This window comes from Zingiber officinale, chromosome 1A (genome assembly GCF_018446385.1).
Source record: "Zingiber officinale cultivar Zhangliang chromosome 1A, Zo_v1.1, whole genome shotgun sequence".
Classification (NCBI taxonomy): domain Eukaryota; kingdom Viridiplantae; phylum Streptophyta; class Magnoliopsida; order Zingiberales; family Zingiberaceae; genus Zingiber; species Zingiber officinale.
Window position 1 is genome coordinate 185856279 of NC_055987.1, and position 20956 is coordinate 185877234.

Below are 20956 nucleotides of genomic sequence, written 5' to 3' on the forward strand. Positions count from 1 at the left end.
AGTCTTTTTTCCACTTTTAAACTTCATGAATCAAGATGTGCAGACTTGCGAAACAAAGGAGAAAAGACAACCCACAATATAGCACTAAAAGACAACCAAAAGGGTGAACCAGATTCAGACTCTGAAACATCCATCGACGCAAATGAAGCGACACTATTGGTAAGGAAATTTAATAAATTTATTCAATCTAATAAATTTAAGTCACAGACGAAAAGGGACTATCAGAATAAAAGGAAGGTCCGATGCTACAACTGCAACGAAGAAGGACACATTAAGGATGACTGCACCAAACTAAAGAAGAAAGAATGGCAAGGGTAACAGATCAAAGCACAAGAATTTGAAGGCCACATGGAATGAATCGTCGTCCTCCGAGTCCGAGATCGAAGCTTACGCCTGACTAACTCTTCTGGCTGACCACCAAGAAGAAGAAGAAAGTAGCTCAGAAATGAGCATCGATGAAGACGAGGATCATCAGAGGAAAGCTCCGATGAAGGGGGAGCATCATTTCACGAGGTAAGTGAGGTACGTGCTCTTTCACCCGAATAATCTTTCCAATTTATCAAAATACTTTCTAAAAATTTATGCAAATTAGAAAATGAAAATACTGATTTGAAAAGACAATTAGCCAAGACATGCCCATTAGAATTATTTGATAGTTAAAAGTTAGAAAATAAAAAATTAAAAGAAAAAATAGAATTATTCAAACAAAATTCTGCATGCATAAACAACTTGTGGTTCTTCACATCAATGATGGCTCAAGCAGTCGTAAGGAATGGTCTTCCAAGGATAATTGAGATCTAGGGATCCTCCTCCATGTCTAAAACAACAAAGTCTGTGGGTATGATGCATCCACCCACCTCCACTGGCATGTCTTCTACTATCCCCATAGGGTATCTACATGAATGGTTAGTTAACTACAATGCCATAGTAGTCAGTTTAATATTCCTAAGGTCTAGCTTGTTACAAATAGAATATGGAATAAGGTTGACACTCACCCCTATATCACAAAAAGCTTTATTTATAAATTCTGATCCTAATTTGCAAGGTATAGAAAAACTTCCTAGATCCTAGAGTTTCGGGGGAATGACTGTCGTGAGCAGTGCGCTGCATTTCCCTATCAATGCTACGGTCTCGAAATCGCCCTTCTGTCTTCTATTGGATAAAATTTCCTTCAGAAATTTGGTAAACTTTGGCATTTGGTGAAGGGTGTCAATAAGTGGTACCTTAATGCAAATCTCCTTAACCTTTTTTAGGAACCTGTGGAACTCCTCGTCCTTTTGGGCCGTTATTAGCTTTTGGGGGAAAGAAATTCTTTGACTTTGTCGAAGAAACGGAAGAGTCCCTTCACCCTTCTTGGTGATCTCTTCTTTGTCTTTGGTCTAAACTAAATTTGGTGCGAAAGGAGAGGGCTCTTCCTTTGAATCAATTCCTTTCTGAGCAGACATTTGGGGATCTCTCAAAGTCCATCCGCTCCTTAACTCAATGAGGTTGCAATGTTCCATTGGGTTTATATAAGGCTTTCCTGGTAATGCTCTTGGTGCTCTTGAAAATGGCTGAGCTATCTGAGCAATTTGACTATCTTGCATCTTTTGGTGCTTCTCAGAGTTCTCCATTGTTTGATTCAATTGCTTGAGATCATTTTTCATTTCCCTTTGTTCAACGAGAACTTCCTCAAGCATCTTTTCTATCTTGGACAACTGATAGCCTTGTGAAGGTTGCTGTTGTTGATAGGTTTGATGCCCAGGTTGGTAGCTTGGCTTTTCCCCTGTAGATGTTCCTTGGTCTTGATTACCCCGGTAAGAAAAATTTGGACGATTCCTCCATCCAGAGTTGTATGTGTTGGAGTACAGATTGTGAGCATGGTCCGAACTTCCACATGTCTCGCACACACATACAATTGCATTGGTCGTGTTGTTCCCCATGGTCTCAAACTTTTTGGTCAAAGCATCCAACTTTGCAGACATCAGCGTGACTGCATCTATATCAAATTTTCCTGATGCCTTGATTGGATTTCCAGAGAAAGGGCCTCCAGATCTTTCAGATGCCCACTGATGATGGTTCTGGGCTACATTTTCTATTATGTCTTCGGCTTCATCTAACCTTTTGTTCATTAACGACCCTCCTGTTGCAGAATCGAGGGACACCTTCGTGTGATAATTAATGACATTATAGAATGTATGTAGCACCAACCACTTCTCAAGCCCATGATGGGAACACTGTTGGGGCATACTCTTGAATTTGTCCTATGCTTCAAATAACGACTCTAAGTTTCTCATGTGAGTTGTTTTGCTTGGTGGGTAAAATTTATCTAGAAATCGCTGCTCACACTATTCCCAGGATGCAATACTATTCATTGGCAAGGAATTAAGCCACTTCTTGACTCTGTCCCTCAGAGAAGATCCAAAGAGAAGTAGTCTCATCATTTCTGGTGGAACTCCATTCACCTTCATTGTACTACAGATCTTATAAAAGTGTTCCAAGTATTGGTTCGGGTCATCATGTGGTCCTCCTCCAAATTGACTTTGCTGAACCATGTGGATTACTGCAGGCTTTATTTCAAAGTTGTTAGCTTCAATTGGTGGTCTAGTGATGCTAGACCGAAGCCCGCGTGCATAGGGTGCTATGTAGTCTTTCAAATGTTTGTCAGCCATCTCAGATGCTTCTTATTATACTATCTGCTTTCAAATGTGCTATGTATTCTTCTCCTCAGGAAAGTTCTATCAATCTCTGGGTCGAACGACAAAAGTTCTCCTGTAAGATTAGCTCTTCGCATGCAAGAACAAGGTATTGAATATTCTATGTGCAATAAGAAAATGAAGGTTATTTTTTTTTCAAAACAGATAGTATAATGTAGAAATAAAATTACAGAAATTGAAAAAAAAACAAAAAGTAAAATGCAGAGAAAAACAAAGAAAATAAGATTTAGTATAACTCAATATGATTATCGCTAATGTATAAGCGTAGTTCCTGGCAACGACGCCAAAAACTTATTATGTACCGTAAGTGCACAGTTACGTCGTCAGTAATACAAAAGATATCGAACCTACAGGAACTGGTTATAAGCACTAGCTATCACTCACATAGAATTAGATAAACTATCAATGGTCGGTTGTTATCTATTGAGAAGGAAAGATGAAACCTAAAAGGAAGATAAAAGAGCTAGAGGTAAAGTTGTTATCTCGGTTTGGGGAGTATTCTAGGAGTTCTTTTTTGTTGTGGTATGTACTAATGTGTCACGATCTACTATTTTCCTATCTTCAATTAATGTGCCCTTATAGGAAGTTAGAGTCATGATCTATAAGTATTGAATAGAGATGATCCCTATAAAATCTAGTAACGGTTAACCCTTGTCACGAGGGCATCTCGGTCATAGATCACAGGAACACATGACTTGTTAATAACAATAAAGATAAAGATATGAGTTCAGCACGGTTTCCTACTTCCTTATGAAGGAGTTGCTTCTCCTTTCAAGGGAATATCCTAGACATCTGTGAACAGGTTACCCCTGTCACTAGGGCCCCTCAGGTATAAAGTACTCTCTCTACAAGATTTACAATTCCTACACAAACATTCAATCTACATGGTAATCAAACATGAGGAATTCTCATGCATGTCAAATAGAATAAATACAAGAGCAAGTCAATATCACATAATAGGTAAAAGGTATAAACATGAGTTGTTACATTGTACCCTTAACCATAACTACTCCCTAATCCTATAACAATGAATCTACTCCATAGACGAAAGAGGAGAACCTAAAGACATCATGATATACAACATTTAATTCCAAATTAAGAGAAGGAAGAGAAATGCTTATCCAATGACGTCGAGTGATCCTTGGATCCAACCCTTTGCTTCTGGAGTTGATGTGATTACGAAGACACCCTCGGATCGTCGAACGGATGTCCAAGATGGCATGGAAATGACACTAAGGTGATCTTTCTTCGAACGACCGCCTCCTCCCCTTGAGAAGAAGTTTAGAACCCCTTTTATAGGGTAAGGCACAGGCGCGACACGACCCGTGCCACGGCCGTGCGGGATCGCATGGCCAACTCCTTCTTGGCTGCGGGTTAAGTGACACGACTATGTGAGATCCACACAGTTGCGTTCTTCTCTAGATATGGATGCTTCACACGGCCGTGTAGGGTAACACGGTCGTGTTCTCCTTCTCCACTGGATGTGTTGCATGGTCGTATAGGATCACACGGCTAGTGTCAGTTAGCCTTCTGCTTTGCTCCCCGGTACGTCGATGATCACTATTTTTGCTCGAAAAGTTATCCCTGTCCATACAAATATACACAAAGAGTATATCTCTGAAATAGAAGAGTAATTATGATGTAAACATGATAAGGAGTGTAAGAATGCATAAATCCATCATGAATAAAATACGTGAATGTACGTCAAAACATACATAAAAGATTATAAGATCTACGCACATCATCAGTCTTGTAATGCCCCTTCTTGTTGCATCCGAAACAAGTCATGTTTTTGTTGTTAGAGTTGGAGGCGGAGTTGATCTTCTACAAGTCCTTGTTGGTGAAGTTTTTCTTTCTCCCAGTGAACATTTTTCTTACCAAGTTCATCAGGTGTTTTTCATCATCTGAGTCTGGGTCAGACTCGTCTTTAGGTTCTGGCTTGGATTTGGACTTGTCTTTTGATGATCCTGCAATAAAAGCAAAACCTTTCTCAGACTTGGCGTTAGTCAAATCCACGATGGAAGCCCACAGTGCATTTTGAGGAAATGCGTTTAAGGCATACCTTATCTGGTCCCGATTCTCTAATTAGTGGTCGATTGTGTGGAGTCCGTTGAGGATGTCCTTTATCCTTGCGTGCAGCTGACTAGCAGTCTTACCTTCCTATATTTTAACATTAAATAATTTATTTAAAAATAAATCTCTCTTTGTTACCTTGGCATCGCTAGTTCCCTCATGTAGTTCTATTAGCTTGTCCCAAAGTTCCTTTGTGTTTTCATGTGGGTCGACACAGTTCAACTCTTCTTTTGTTAGCTCGCACTGAATTGTGTTGAGAGCCTTGAAGTCGATCTACGCCTTTTTCTTCATTTCCGGATTCCAATGTTCCAGGTCCATTAGGATTCCGACGTTATTGACTGGATTCTTGTAACATCTGGTGATGTTGAACCACTGGTCGAAGTTGGTCTTCAGATATACTTCCATCCACTTCTTCTAGTACAAGAAGTTGTCACTGTTGAATAGGGGAGGACGAACAGTGTTGTACCCTTCAAGTTGTGTCATTTGACAGTTGTAGAAGCAAAACTGAAATAGGGTACCAAGACTTGGTCTTGAATTAGCAGTGTTTGAGATATATTTTAAACAATTCAAATGGAATGCGAAAAATAAAAAAAAAATCTAAAAATGATTCCCCCGGCTTGATTGGTGGTTGCACCAATTCAGAGCATAACCTGCTCTAATACCACTTGTTGGATCGATTACGCACATGAGAGGGGGGTGAATCACGTGATTTTCAAAAACTCATTTTTTCGTGTTTTGAAATCAAAGTAAAGTACGTAGCGGAAAAATTAAAAATGAAAATCCAATCACCAAAAAACGCAGGCGGTTTTACTTGCTTCAGAGCCTTCAGTGACTCCTACTCCAAGTCCCAAGTCCCGCGGACCTACGATGGGTAATCCACTAAAAGCTTCTTTCAGTACCTTCGGAAGAGGGAATCGAGTACAGAGAGAGTTCGGAGAAGTGTAATAGACTAAACATTATGTTTGCAGAATTTAAGTACAAATGGAAATCTCGTTATCGACACTTTAAGAATTTATGTGAAGGCACTCGTGTGTCAGAGTCAGTCTGCTGGTCATAATCAGAAGTCCTCAGAGCAGTCGTCAAACACAACAGCTTTGTAGCAGAGTCATAGCAGGAGCCCGGAGCAGTTGGAACCTCAAATGGATGCATAGTAGTTCGTATGTGTGTTGTTGTTGAATGCCTTCTCGAGATAGTCTTATAAAGGGCATGGAAAACGACTTCTATAGCCATGGAAGGCATCTCCAATGAGGCAAGTTTGATCCCAGATAGCCCGGTGCTTATCTACAACTTCGACCAACTTTATCCCGCGGAAGACACCTTCCATAGTCATAGAAGGCGCCTTCTATGAACAATACGAAGGTGCCTTCTATAAACAATACGAAGGCGCCTTCCATCAAGCTTGAAGGTGCTTTCGGACACTATTCATCCGAAGGTAATTTTCTTCTCTTAGCTCTACAAAATAATGTTAGTCCAAAATACCCTGCAAAATAAGTATTAGGATAATTTAATAATATAGAGTAGTAATTAGTTCCTATCCTCCCAGAACCAGGAACTTGTCAAGGTTTCAACTTAGGGATCCCAAATGGACCTAAACTAGACCGACACCTACTGTCCCTTCAACTGGGACTTGTCCTCATTTGGTCACTCTCTTCCAGTGACTTACCTTAACTTACCAGTTTGTCAGACATCTGGTCAGCCCATCGACCTATCTGGACCTCATTGCCAGCTATCCGGTCGGCTCGTTGACCTAGCTGGACTTCATACGAGCTATCCGGTCGGCCCATTGACCTAGCTGGATTTTGTACCAGCTATCTAGTCAGTTTGTCGACCTAGCTGGATTTCGTACGAGCTATCCAGTCGGTCTGTCGACCTAGTTGTATTTCGTACCAGTCATCCATTCGGCCCATCAACCTAGCTGAATTTCCTGCACACTCAATCAAGTGGTTAGATCACGATGGAACTTAACTTAACTTACTTGTCATTCATCAAAATTCGAGTTAGACCGTTAGTGTGAACCACACCAACAAATCTAATTGAATGTTAGTTCTTTATCATTGGCATTAGGAGATTCATTTAAACTTGCCAAAAAGTGACATTGTTTCTCCATCCCGGGACGCTACCCATGATTAATATCTTGTGTTGCGTAATAATTTTCATGACCTTGTGCCCATATTATACTTGTGTCATGTTGATCATCTTGATGACTTTGATGAACATGATGTTCACCATGACTTTGTTGAACATGATGTTCACCATGACTTTGTTGATTATTTTCATCATTTGAATCATCACTTTCATCACTATTGTCATTATCATCTCTTGATAAAACTTCTTTTCCTTTCAATTGTGTTGACTTTTCTACATTATTCTTCTTTCTTGAATGACTTTGAACTCTTATAGTTGTGTTGTGTTCTTCAGCATTTGATGCTCGAAGTGCTTGATCTAACCATGCCAAATCATCATCTTCTAAAACTAGCGGTTCATTATCTCTTGTTCATTCATTTAAGATGTCATCATCATGAAAATTGTGATTGAGGTCTATCCGATTATAAAAATCGTTATCTTCTTTTTTACACATCATGTTTTGTACCCCAAGCCATATATTGTAGTGAACATAAACTAATTTGTGCAACTTTTGGATAGTTAAGAGATTATGGAGCTTTGTGTGTATAAGAGATCATGTACAATTTCTTTCACATCCTGAAGGTGAGAATGTTTGACTTGGCACTTTTATTGTAATTTTTCGAAGGAGTGGGATATCTTCATCATAGTCGCTCCACCATTAAGCTGATACTAAAAAAAATCAATAACATATATATTTTTAATTATAAATATTTGTAAAACTTAAATTACAAACTTGGGAGACTTTTTTAATTGCCATTTTTACTAGTGGAGACCCAAATTCACCTATTTGGTCTATGAATAATTTAATCTAAAAATTATAAGAAAAGCAAAAAAATATTGTTAATGTTTGGAAAAAAATATATAAGAACATAAAAAAAATCCCTTACTGACGACTGAAGCTTGTACATTTAAGTTTGGCTCCAAACTCTTAATTACAACCTTTAATCCTATTTTAACTTCATCATTATAAAACACAAGTTCCAGAATATTGAAATAACGAATTTAGGAAATATGATGAAATATTAATATGATAATAAGAAATTAGAAATGATAAATTTCTAAATGATTTTGATAACATACTTTGTACTCTACAATTTAGACAAATAATTATATAGTTACTTGTAGTATGTAGATGTTGGTGTAATTGATTGTATCATCAAATATCAATAATATCCAATGTGCTTGCTAATCTCTAGTATTATCTTTTATTACCATTTTTGCTCTATTCATAGTTTCATAGATAATTGACGTTGTTGGTTTTTTTTTATCTTGGTCAACGAATTTCAAAACTTTTACTAATGGTTTGATTGCAGTACAAATATCACGAACCCTCTTCAAAAATCTTCCATCCATTGTGATACTTGCAATTTTTTGTTGCTTCTTTCCTTCTTTTGTTTGTGTTATTGTATGCTTCCCAATCACAGAAGTGTACATTCTTTTTAAATCTGAAGAATGTTGAACAAGACTTTCAATTAAAATAAATTCTGTCGCAAATCATATTATTTCCAGTCTCAATAATTCATGGTCATTTATAAATGTTTTCACCAGAATCACAACTTTATTGCTCTATATATGAAGCTCGTTATTTGCTTAACTTTCTTAGCACACTTTTTTTTTTTTTACTTTTGTTGTCTTGCCAATATCTTCTAGCATGAGATTGATACAATGTGTTGCACAAGGAGACTAAACAATTGTTGTCTTTCTATCATCAATTTTGCACCAACCTTATTTGCATCTTCATTGTTAGTGACCACATGCACAACATTTTCTTCCCCAATTTCCTCAATAATATTATTTAACAAAGAAAAAATAAAATAAACTATTTTGACTTTATTGTTGCAATCAAAGAAACTATAAAATATCATGATGCAGTCACAATATATCATAAAATTTATGATTGAATGATTATTGTACGTGCTCTAACCATCGCACATTATTGTGCATCCATACTTATTGTTTTGATTTTAAAGTGGTCAAATATCCATTTATCTCATCCACCTCCTCTTGTAAATAAATATCACCCAATTTGGCATCTTGTGGGACCTTTTATTCTTATTCCAACTTCAACAATGGTGTTTATCATCGATTGATAGTATGGACCACTATTTGCTGCATTAAATAAAATATCATTATATATAAACCATTTTGGTATTGGCTTACCAACATCTTTTACTTTTTCAATACCAAATCAGTTTTTGAGATTCTTATGTTTAGTGGGAAACATAAAATGGCCAATTCCTTTTGAAGGTAATCAAGAATCTTCTCTTACACTAGAGCTTTGAGACACCCCTTTTTTTTACATTGGGATCTAACCCAAATGAAGAACCAAAAAATCCTATAATTATAAAATTTAGAGTAGTTAAGTATATTAAATTGATAAGATATATACACACAAATTTAAAATATTATTAATATATTTTATCTTAACCATAGTGATTACACATCTCCTCTTCAATGGCTCTTATTTGCCATCAGGGCGTAGCATATACGGTGGACGCATGACATCTTTGGCGTAATGACCAAGCGTCAATTATGAGGAACTGACGACCTGGGGTTTACTCCACCATGCACCTAACGCTTGTACCCACATTTATCTCCCTTCATATCCGTGGGACTGACACTACGGGGTCGTTAATGTAGCGGATCTACATTTCAATGGCTCTTATTTTATGAATTTTTATGGTTTTTTTGTAATTCTAGATTTTCTATATTTTCGATATCATCTCCACCACTACTTCCACTTTATGATACAAGTATATTTTGTGTAATTGAACCTAAGGTTATTTATTTTTTTCTTGGCATTGAACTTTTACTTGCCTTAGAGTCTTGAAGATGTTTTCTTAACATTGATGATATTTCCTTAGTAGCTTTGTGACATGTTTCAACATTTCTCGTAACATGTACAATATGTTGTTTTAATCTCGTAATTCCTTCGATTATAACTTTTCCATAAAAATTACATCGTATTATTTTACGATTATCACCCATCATTTGACCAAACTGCCAACCAATAGTGGTTTGGTGTCATTCTAAACAAATAAATACTAATGAGTAATTTTGACTTAATGATAATAATAAAAATTATGATAATGAGAATGAAGCACATAAAAATAAATAATTCTTAATAACCTAATATATTAAACTAAAAAAATTAGAAAATGTACTATTTGTGAATATAATGGAAATAATAGAAGGAATTAATTAATATGAAGAAGTTGATAACCATGAGGCAAAAGATGCATATGCTCAAATTTATAGTAGATGCTCAATTAATAGAATCGGTAAAAGAAATAGAAAACTTGCCTTGCTTGTGAATATGATGGAAATGAAAGAATAAATCAATTAATCAAAAGAATGAGTCGATGACAATAGCCAAGATGTGAATACTCAAATTAATGATAGATGCTCAATTGATAGAACTAGAGGGTACTCATGCAGTCATGCATTATTAGCAAAGGCCTAGAAAAAAACGTTATGTGAATAATTTAGTATATTAAACTAAAAAATTAGAAAACTCACCTGTTTGCGAATATAATAAAAATGATAGAAAAAAATTGATTAATCAATTAAAGGAGTTGATGACCATAAGTAAAAAGATGCATTGCACAAATTTAAGGTAGATGCTTAATTAATAGAATTGGATGAAAAATTAGAAAACTTACTTTCTTTGCGAATATGATGGAAATGATAAAAAATCAATTAATTAAACAAAAAAATGATTAATTAGGTTGGGTAACGTCGAGTCTGGTTTGACCGGTCCGGTCCCACGAAAGTTTTCCACCGGCCACTAGGGTAAATCGAGAAGCGCTCGCAGCAGGCAGCCTAGGAGCCCAACAACCTTTAGTTGGATGCCTTTGCAGCGGGTAAATCGAGAACCGTGGGTGTCTGGGTGACAACCTGGATGCCCTCCCGCTGCACCATAGCCCCAGGGGCTAATTAAACAAAAGGAGCTTATAATAGTAGCCAAAAGATGAAAATGCTTAAATTAATGATAGATACTCAATTAATATAACTGGAAGGTACTCCTGCAGTCATGCATTTTTGGTAAAGGGGCTGAAAAAAACATGATGTGAATAACTTAGTATATTAAACTAAAGAATTAGAAAACTTACATGTTTGATAATATAATAGAAATGAAAGAAGAAATCAATTAATCAAATGAAGGAATTGATCACTGTAAGTAAAATGATACATATGCTTAAATTTAAGGTATGATACGGCGATAAAGGAGAACCCACCTATCACTGGTCAATTGACATGGTGTCTGTCTAGGTCAAGGCGGTCAACACCGGGGCTTACGAAAAGAGCCTCGGCCAAAGGTGGCTATCTGGTTATCCCGGTCGGCAAAATAGTGGCCGAGCGAATCACCCGGCAGGTTAGACGAATGGACATCATGGGTCGGTCGGACGAATGGACAAACCTGTAGACGGTTGTTTCGATCAGTAGGAAAATGAGTCACTCGGACCGCCCGTCCGACGCAAGGAATGACATTACACAGGAGGGGACAAGAAAACAAAAGAGAACACTTCGTCTATCATTAAACATGAAAAAGTCAAGATAAAGAAGAACACTCCATCTATCATTAATGCACGAAAGTCAAGATAAAGAAGCCTTCCTTTAGCAATTAATATCGTTAAATAAGGGCAGATGAACGATCACAAAGAAAGGTATAAAAGGGCACGCCAGGTATGAGGAAAGGCAAGATTTATCTATTTCTGGATTACTCATTCTCTTTTCTTGATTCTAACTTGAGCATCGGAGGACCAACGCCAGGGACCCATTCTCTACTTTGGTTTTTTTTTACAGGATTGAGGTCATCCTCCCGTCAGTAGTCACCCCATCCTTGGCTTTCCAACTTCCCTCATTCGGACAGGATCATTTTGGCGCCATCTATGGGAACATAGCTTGCATCAGAATAAGAAGATGGAAGACGCTGGATGACTCACAACAGTGACGTTGATGCAAGAGGATCTCGATGCACTAATACAAGCTCGAGTGACAAAGATATTGGAGCAACAGCAACAAGCATTGACCGATCGGCCAACGTACGAGCTTGCTGCCTTTGCAGTAGGTCGACAGGATGAAAGAGGAGATCGAGTGGATCAACTTTTCACTCAGAAGCCAAATAGGAGATCAATCGACTCCTATGGGGGCGCCCGTAATACACCAGTCCCCTTCAACCGAGCGCTATCATGGGCTCCCCTAGAAGAAAGGGGTAAAGCAGATAGAGACCGGAGATCTTCCTCAGATAAGGTGCCCGTACAGGATGCACGAAAGGGAAAAGTGCCGAGGGAAGACAACTCGCCCGAGTGAGTCAATCAATAATTTTCGGAGGGGATCCTAAATGACCCTCCGTTGACGATCGGGGAGTACAATGGAGCAACCGATCCAGATGATCATTTGGCCAAGTTTGACAACGCGCCCACCCTTCACCAGTACACCGACGGGGTGAAATGCCGAGTCTTCCTTACCATTCTATTTGGATCGACACAATGATGGCTCAAACAGTTGCGGAACATCTCAATCCATAGCTTCAAAGACTTCTGAGTGACATTCCTACATCACTTTGTTAGTAGTCTCCGCCACCAGTAGATGAGAGTGAATATGTTCTCACTGAAGCAAGGGCCCCGAGAGGCCCTGAGGGTCTATATCCAGCGCTTCAATCAGGTGATGATGGACATTCCAGCAATCTCCTCAGATGTGTTGGTGAACGCCTTCATCCAAGGGCTCACCGAGGGAGAGTTCTTCCGATCGCTCATTCGGCGGCCGCCCAAGGACTTTGGTCATCTCCAAAAGAAGGCCAATGAATACATTAATGTGGAAGAAGTCTAGGCGGCAAGGAAGAAGGAGACGACCACCGAGCCCGCTGGAGCATCTAAGCAGCGTCAACTGAGCAGTCATCAACCACCTAAAGGGCCTCGGTCGAGAGTCCCTTCACACCAGGAGACTATGCTACATGTCGTACAGCAAGTAGCGGTAGCTCGTCCAAGAGGCAAGAGGTGGGCACCGATATTTTGCACCTTCCACCAGTCAACAACCCACAACACCAGGGGCTGCTATGATCTGGTAGCTAGTAGGTCGGTTCCGTGTGGATTTCATCGTTGATCACCACTTCTAGACCGGCATCACCTAAGTCAATCTGCAGAACAAAGGAAAGAGGAAAGGACGACCAAGCCACGCCACCACCAACTACAAAGGGACTGAATCCCTGCCTGAGCCTCTTCTGAATGGACCATACCATCTACAAGGGAAGAAGAGAACCAGAGTAACGCCGCTCGGGGGGAGATAGGAATGATATTCGACGGGATGACCGGCGGAGATTCTAACCGAGCAAGGAAGTTGCATGCGTGGCGGCTCAAGATCCACGTGATTGGCTGCAGCAAGGAGAAAGTTCAGGGACCCGAGATTAACTTTGGTCCTAAGGATTTGGAGGGAGTGGATGCCCCCCATGATGATGTATTAATCATCTGAGCGGTAATTGCCAATTATACAGTCCATCGAACTTTTATTGACACAGGAAGCTTGGTAAATATTATATACAGGAAGACATTCGATCAATTGTAAATTGACCGGAGTGAACTGTTGCCAATGATGACTCTGCTCTATGGCTTCACGGGCAATGAAGTGTTGTCGATTGGCTAGATCAAGTTGGTCATCTCACTCAGAGAAGAACCCTTGAAGCGGACAAGGACCACAAATTTCATATTGGTAGATGCACCCTCGTCCTATGATGTCATTCTGGGCCGACCGACACTCAACGAGTTCCGAGCGGTGGTGTCCACCTACTGCTAGAAGATCAAATTCCCGGTGGACGGTAAGGTAGGAGAAGTCAAAGAAGACCAGTTAGCCTCTCGGCGATGCTACGTCGATATGGTCAAGTCTAAAGCAAGAGTCACTCGGAAAAACCCGCGTTTGGAGGTAAATGCCATCATTGAAACCCCCACCCCCACACTAGTTTATGAAGAAAAAGAAGAAGTTTAGATCCACCCTAATCGCCCAGAAGCAACTACCTTCATCATTGTCGATCTAGAGGGCGAGAAAAACGCGGAGCTAGTAGCCTGCCTCAGACAAAATCATGATGTGTTCGCTTGGGAGACACATGAGCTTTCCGACATTTCGCCAAGTGTGGCTTAGCATGAGCTACATGTCCGATCAGAAGCTCGACTAGTAAAGCAAAAGAAAAGAGACTTTAGCACGGAACAAAACTTGGTCATCGGAGCGGAGATAGAGAAATTGTTAGAGGCCGGCCACATACGAGAGGTACAATTTCTGAGATGGCTTACTAACATTGTACTGGTCCCTAAGTCGGGCAACAAATAGAGGGTCTTCATAGATTTCCGTGACCTGAATAAAGCGTGCCCGAAGGATTTCTATTCACTGCCCCGGATAGACTAGATGGTGGACTCTACGGCAGGCTGCGAATTGATCTGCATGCTTGACGCATATCAAGGTTATCACCAAGTGTCGCTCGCCCGAGAAGATCAAGAAAAAGTCAACTTTATCACGATCGACAGAACATTCTACTACAACGTCATGTCGTTCGGACTAAAGAACGTCAGCGTCACCTACCAGAGGCTCATGAATAGGGTGTTCCGACGGTAGATTAGCCACAACATAGAGGTATATGTCGACGACATATTAATAAAATCTCCAAGAGCTATTGATCTTTACACAGACATCAAGGAGACCTGCTAAACTCTGAGGGCTTATGGAATAAAGCTGAACCCGAACAAGTGCCTATTCGGCACCAAGAGCGATCGATTCTTGGGATATATCATCACTGAGCGGGGGATCGAGATGAATCCGAGCAAGGTCAAGACTCTACAAGATATGCCACCGTCACACAACTTAAAGGAAGCCCAACAGCTGACTGGGCTTATTACCGCTCTGTCTAGATTCATATCCAAATCATTCGATTGGAGCCTACCGTTCTTCAAGGTGTTGCGTCGAGCGACAAAATTCCAGTGGGATGCGGATTGCGACCGGATATTTGAAGAACTCAAAGACTATCTCAACTCCTTGCCTATATTAGCTAAGTCGAGCACAGGAGAGCCGCTCTGGATCTATCTATTATCCACCAAAAATACGGTCGGTTCGGAATTAGTTAAGAAGAATGGACAAGAGCAACAACACGTGTATTTTTTAAGTCATATATTGAAAGACATTGAATCCCACTACACTGGTCAGGAAAAGTTAGCTTACGCTTTGGTACTAGCCGCTCGAAGACTCCACCCGTACTTCCTCTCCCATCCAATCATCATTATGACTAACAGTACCTTGGGAAGAGTCCTGCTCAATCCAGAAGTATCCGGTAGGCTGATCAAGTGGACAACTGAACTAAGTAAGTTCGACATCCAATACTAGCCCTAAACAGCTATAAAAGCTTAGGCCTTAGCTAATTTTGTCACAGAAATCTAGAATGACGAGCTAGAAGCAACATAGAGAATATATGTTGATAGCTCTTCCACCCGATAAGGCAGCGAGATCGACATCCTGCTCATTTCCCCAAGGGAAGACCGAATGCAATTTTCTGTTCAGCTGGATTATCGCGCCACTAACAATGAGGCTGAGTATGCAACCTTGATAGTCAGCTTGCAAGCAGCGCAGCGTGTTGGAGCTACAAAGGTCCTCATTCACTCGGACTCCCAGTTGGCCACCCAGCAGCTGGCGGGGGCATTTGAGATTAGTAGCCCCCGACTCAGGTTATATGCAGAATCCTTCGAGAAGCTAAAGATAAATTTTCAAGAAGTCATTGTAAAAAGATCCCTCGATCGGACAATCAAGCAGTAGATGAACTGGCTAAATTAGCTAGTTCATTATCACCGGTCATGATCAGCCAGCCGATTGAACATGTTTCTTTGGTGGCACATATTGACCGGATGGAGGGAGTTGCCTTTCCAAACGACTGGAGAACACCATTAATCAAATTTCTCCGATTGGGTAATACGCCGGTAGACCAGGAGGCGGCGTGTCTATTAAAAAAGAGGGGCGGATGGTTCACCTTGGTTAGAGATCAGCTATACAAAAGAGCCTTCTCTATACCCTTGCTCAAGTGTGTTGAACTAGAGGACGCATCGTACATCTTGCAAGAAGTGCACCAAGACTCCTGTGGAAGCCATCTAGGCGGTCGTTCACTAGCTTGAAAGATTCTCCTGGCCGGATACTTCTGGTCAACTCTCCAAGAGGATGCTGCTCGGACGATAATCACTTGCTTATCCTACCAAAAGTACCACAATATTTCGCACCGATAGACCGAAGAGATGAAGTCATCCACGGTATCTTGCCCACTCGACTAGGGCATGGATATCGTGGGACCATTTCCATGGCGACTGGTCGGCGAAAGTTCTTGCTCGTTGCTATGGACTACTTTTCAAAATGGGTAGAGGTTGAACCCCTAACAAAGATAAGTGAGTAGATGATCATCAAGTTCATCTGGCAGAACATCCTCTGTTAGTTCGGCATCCCCCGTCGGTTTGTCTAGGATAACGGGAGGCAGTTCGCGGGTCAGAAGCTCAGGGAGTGGTGCGAAGGCTATGACATCCAGCAGGCCTTCACCTCAGTCGCCTACCCCCATAGCAACGGCCATACGGAGGTTACAAATTAGGAGATCCTCAGAGGCTTACGAACTCGGCTCGACCATGCAGGAGGTAGTTGGGTCGACGAGCTCTCAAGTGTTTTGTGGGCACTTCACATGACTCCAAAGGAGGTGACCAGCGTAAAACCATTCCAGCTAGTGTACGGAGGAGAAACGGTGGTTCCTGTAGAGGTTAGAGTATAATCCGATCGGGTGTGACTCTACGACGAGGGAAATGGTGAGCGAAGGTTAATGAAGCTCAACTTGGTGGATGAAGTGCGGGATAAAGCGACCATTCGGCTAATGACTTACAGACAGTGGATGAGGCAGGACTACAATAGGAGGGTAATCCCAAGGTCCTTCCAGGTAGGTGATCTGGTGTGGAAGAAAATCAAGCCGGTCGGTGATGTCACCAAACTCGAGGCACCATGGGTGGGACCTTATAAGGTCGTACAGAAACTCCGCTCAGGGGTCTATTACTTGGAAGACGAAAATAGGAGACAACTCGAGCGATCATGGAGAGCGAATCATCTCTAATCCTACAGGCCTGGGTGAGAGGTGCATGAGCAAATATAAATATACTTGTGTATATGTCTTCTGGATGCAGGGCCAATATGAATAAAAACCAAAACTTTCCAGACTCTTGGGTCGACTAGGCCAAGTTAAAAGTCGAGCGACGACTATAAACTCCTATATTCGTCAGCGGTCAAGCGACGACCTTAAACCCTTGTCTCTATCAACGGTCGAGCGGCGACCTTAAACCCTTGTCTCCATCAACGGTCAAGCGGTAACCTTAAACCCTTGTCTCCATCAGCAGTTGAGCAGCGACCTTAAACCCTTGTCTCCATTAGCGGTCGAGCGGAGACCTTAAACCCTTGTCTCCATCAGCGGTCGAGCGGAGACCTTAAACCCTTGTCTCCATCAGCGGTCAAGCAGTGACCTTAAACCCTTGTCTCGATAAGCAGTCGAGCGTTGATCTTAAACGCAGGCTCGACAAAGAACAGTATCAACTAAAAACGGCTGACCGAGAACACACACTACTTAAAAGCTCCAAGTTTTCAAAATATGGTGTCCGTTTAGTAATCAGGAGTACATAAATCTGCTATGACTGCTCATCACCGATCGGAGGGTTATAAAGCCACACTTAAAAGGTATAAACAACTTGTAGTCTCGCTCGGGTTTGCACGGAAATACGTGAACAACTAAAATGTAAGTCAAACCGAAAAATGTTGAATGGCAATGAGGGGATGAACGAACAAGAAAAGGTCGTCGAATGAGCGATCATTCATTAACACATTGAGGATTACAAATATGTATGAAGGGCAATACAAAATCATTCGCTCAAGCAAGATCACTCCAGATAAATCCAAGGCATCATCAGGCAGCGACTCAGTTAGCTTGTCCTGATTGATAACCTTACTTGTCAGAGTGGTAGGAAGGTAGTCGCCTTCCTTGAGTTGGCCGAGCGTTCCGTCGATCGCAAGGTCGAACAGACGAAGTGCCCGATCAGCAACCATTTCATTAAAAGCATTTGAGCGGATGTAGGATCGCTTTATGAGCTTAACCCTACTTGACTCAGCCTCCTGATAAATCTCTAAGGACGTTCGGGAGGCTTCCAACTTTGCCTTCAGTGCCGCCAGCTCCTCATCTTTTGCAGCGAGCTGGGTTTTCACGGTAGTTTGCTCGGCCGACTGTCTGTCCCGCTCTGCCTTCAGGGAGGCTCAGCTTCCTTCAAGTTCTGGGCCAACACCCGGAACTCTTTATTTTTTATCTGCAGATCTTCAATAGCATGAAGTTTCCTAATGTTGGCCGAATGGATTTTGGATTCAAAGGTGCTAGCCTATTTATTAAGCCGAGCTAATTGGGTGGCCTGCTCAGCATTTTTTCCCTTCTCCGCCTCCAGCTGCTCGACGCTCTTAGCTAGATCGGCTCTTAGTTGAGCAATATCAGCATTCATCTGCTCCAGCTATGCCTAAGAAGCATATGATTGGCCGTTCGGCTCTCTCAGCTACTTAACTTCTTGCTTCAAAAAGTAAGCCTTTGACACATGGTCAGGCTCTCCACCCAATAATGCGAAGAACCAGGAAATTATAAGAGTCAATCAGAGATAAATTAAGAACATACAAAAACTCACCCCAATGGACATCTGAGTATGGTTGTCCAGGAGCGCCCCAGGAGGCATGACCGCTTCACAAGTTCGGATGTCAGCCCATATCTGTGAGAGCGGCCCCTAAATGATTATTTGGTGCTCGGGAGCTCGGGATTCAGCGTCGTTCGACTCACGTCATTCCTCAGTCGGAAGATGGATAACCGCTGTTATGTGACGTCGGCCGCTCGGGGATGATTGGGCCGAGGTCACTTTGCTGGATGACTAAGACATTGACGCCTGCCGGATGCAAGACTTTTGAATCTTCGGTGGAGGCGGCATGAAAGCAACTGGCGTTGCGTAAATAGTTCCCTATGGTAGACCGGATAGGGATGGTGTCCGATCAGATGATGTAGGGGGAACGGTCGTCGTGGCAGGAGCTGGCATCGAGGTTTTAACCCGCTCGGCAAAAGGAAGGCGCGAGCTAGTTCTGGTGGGGGTCCGCACCATGAAGGAAGCGGATCGCGATGTAGTCTCCACCCGGCGCCTCTTGTGGCTTATCAATGGTTCCCTAGAAGAGGCTGAGTATGATGCCCCCTCAACCAGAATCACCGGCAGTCGTGCGGAGGGAGGATTCGATGCACTAATCGCTCCACTGATGGGCGTCCAGTTGGCTATCCCTTCGCTCACTAGAGCTGGCGCTCCCTCACTCTCTAAGCGGGTCTTCTTGTGAGCCGATCGACTGCAAACCACGGCTCTCCTACTCAGCCACGACCACAGTATTGATCTCTGCGTCACAAGTTTGGCTTTGCCAGCCAAACGTACCCTTAGCATTATGTGAGCTGCAAAAATGGAGAAACAATCAGTTAGATTCAATGAGAAGGATGACAAAGAGCATACCTAAGCTAGTCGGGAGCTTCGTGCGGATCGGGTTCAAGCCGAACACGTAGGGGACTCCCTCATGCAACAATTTGTGGATATGGTATTTTTACCGGACCAATTGTGAAACTGCATGGAGGTAGTCCGATCGGCTCTTGTATTTCTTGAGCTCTGGAGGGTTCGGCGCCTCTAATTGCCATCTGGTCGGGAAATCCGACCGCTTGGGAAAGCGAACGAAAAAGTAGTAGTCCTTCCAATGTGTGTTGGAGGACGACATCTTGTCAAAGAAAACTAGGCCCACTCGGGCTTGGAAGAGAAAAGTCCCCGGCTCGGACAGTTTGGGATAATAGAAATAGTAAAAGAACCGAGGAGTGAGGGGAATGAGGTGTAGGCAGAATAGAACGACGACCTCGCACAGCAGCCGAAAGGAGTTCAACACTAGTTGGTGGAGAAACATAAGGAAATATTTACAAACAGCAGAAAAGTAAAGGTGGATCGGAAATTGCGGACCAGCTGTAAATTGGTCCCTAAAAAATGTTATGAAACCGGGCGACGGTTTATTCGTACGTCTAAAGGCAGAGGGAAGACCAATTTGATAGTTAGGCGGAATTTCATATGCAGCTCTCAAACTCTCCGCATTGTCTGCGTCGAACCTAGACTCAATGGAGGTGTACCAGAGTCTAGGGACGACGACGGGAGGTTGAGATGAGCTTGCCATCGAGAGAACGAAAGAACAAGATCAAAGATGAACGATAAACAAACACTAAATTAAATTGATCGAAGAACCTTACAAGGAAGATCACACAAATATCGATCAAAGAAGCTTACAGGGAGACCACCGGAGTACAAGGAGACCACCAGCGAAGAAGCGGAATGCTACAGCGGCGAAGCTCGAAGATGAAGGCACGAAGAGGAGAAGATGACGACACACGCGAGGCTTATAAACCTCACGGCCGGTCGCTCAAAACCATCCGATCCAAGGTTTCGAAAACCTAGAAGAAGATCTGACCGTGGAATTCGAAAAAGCGCTAGTCACGTCAGTAGAGGATATCTGCCTGTCTTGTCAAGCGTGCGGCGGCAGAAAGAGGGGCATGTGGCATGCTGTTACCAGACAACATTTAATGAACTTAATTAAAAGGGATGGTTGCATGCTCGGCCATAATTGTCAAGGATTTGCACGAGCTTCGAGAAATATGGATGACATCGGCAATGATCGCACTCGCTTGAAGAAGCACATTTGGAGAATTCTCAAAGTATTGTCGTTCATCATCCCGCTCTGAGAACGAGTTACCGGACCGATCGTCCATTTGCCATGGTTAGACAATGACCAATCGACATTGGTTGATGCACCGATCATATACTAAGGATTGAACACTCCAATCAGACGTAGAAATCACCAAGAAAACCAGTTGTCTAATCAGTCAGACCTATAGCCTCCTTCGACTAGAGTTGAGGGGGAGGCTTGTGATGGGGCGATAAAGGAGAGCCCACATGTCATGAGTCAATTGACACGGTGTCAGTCAA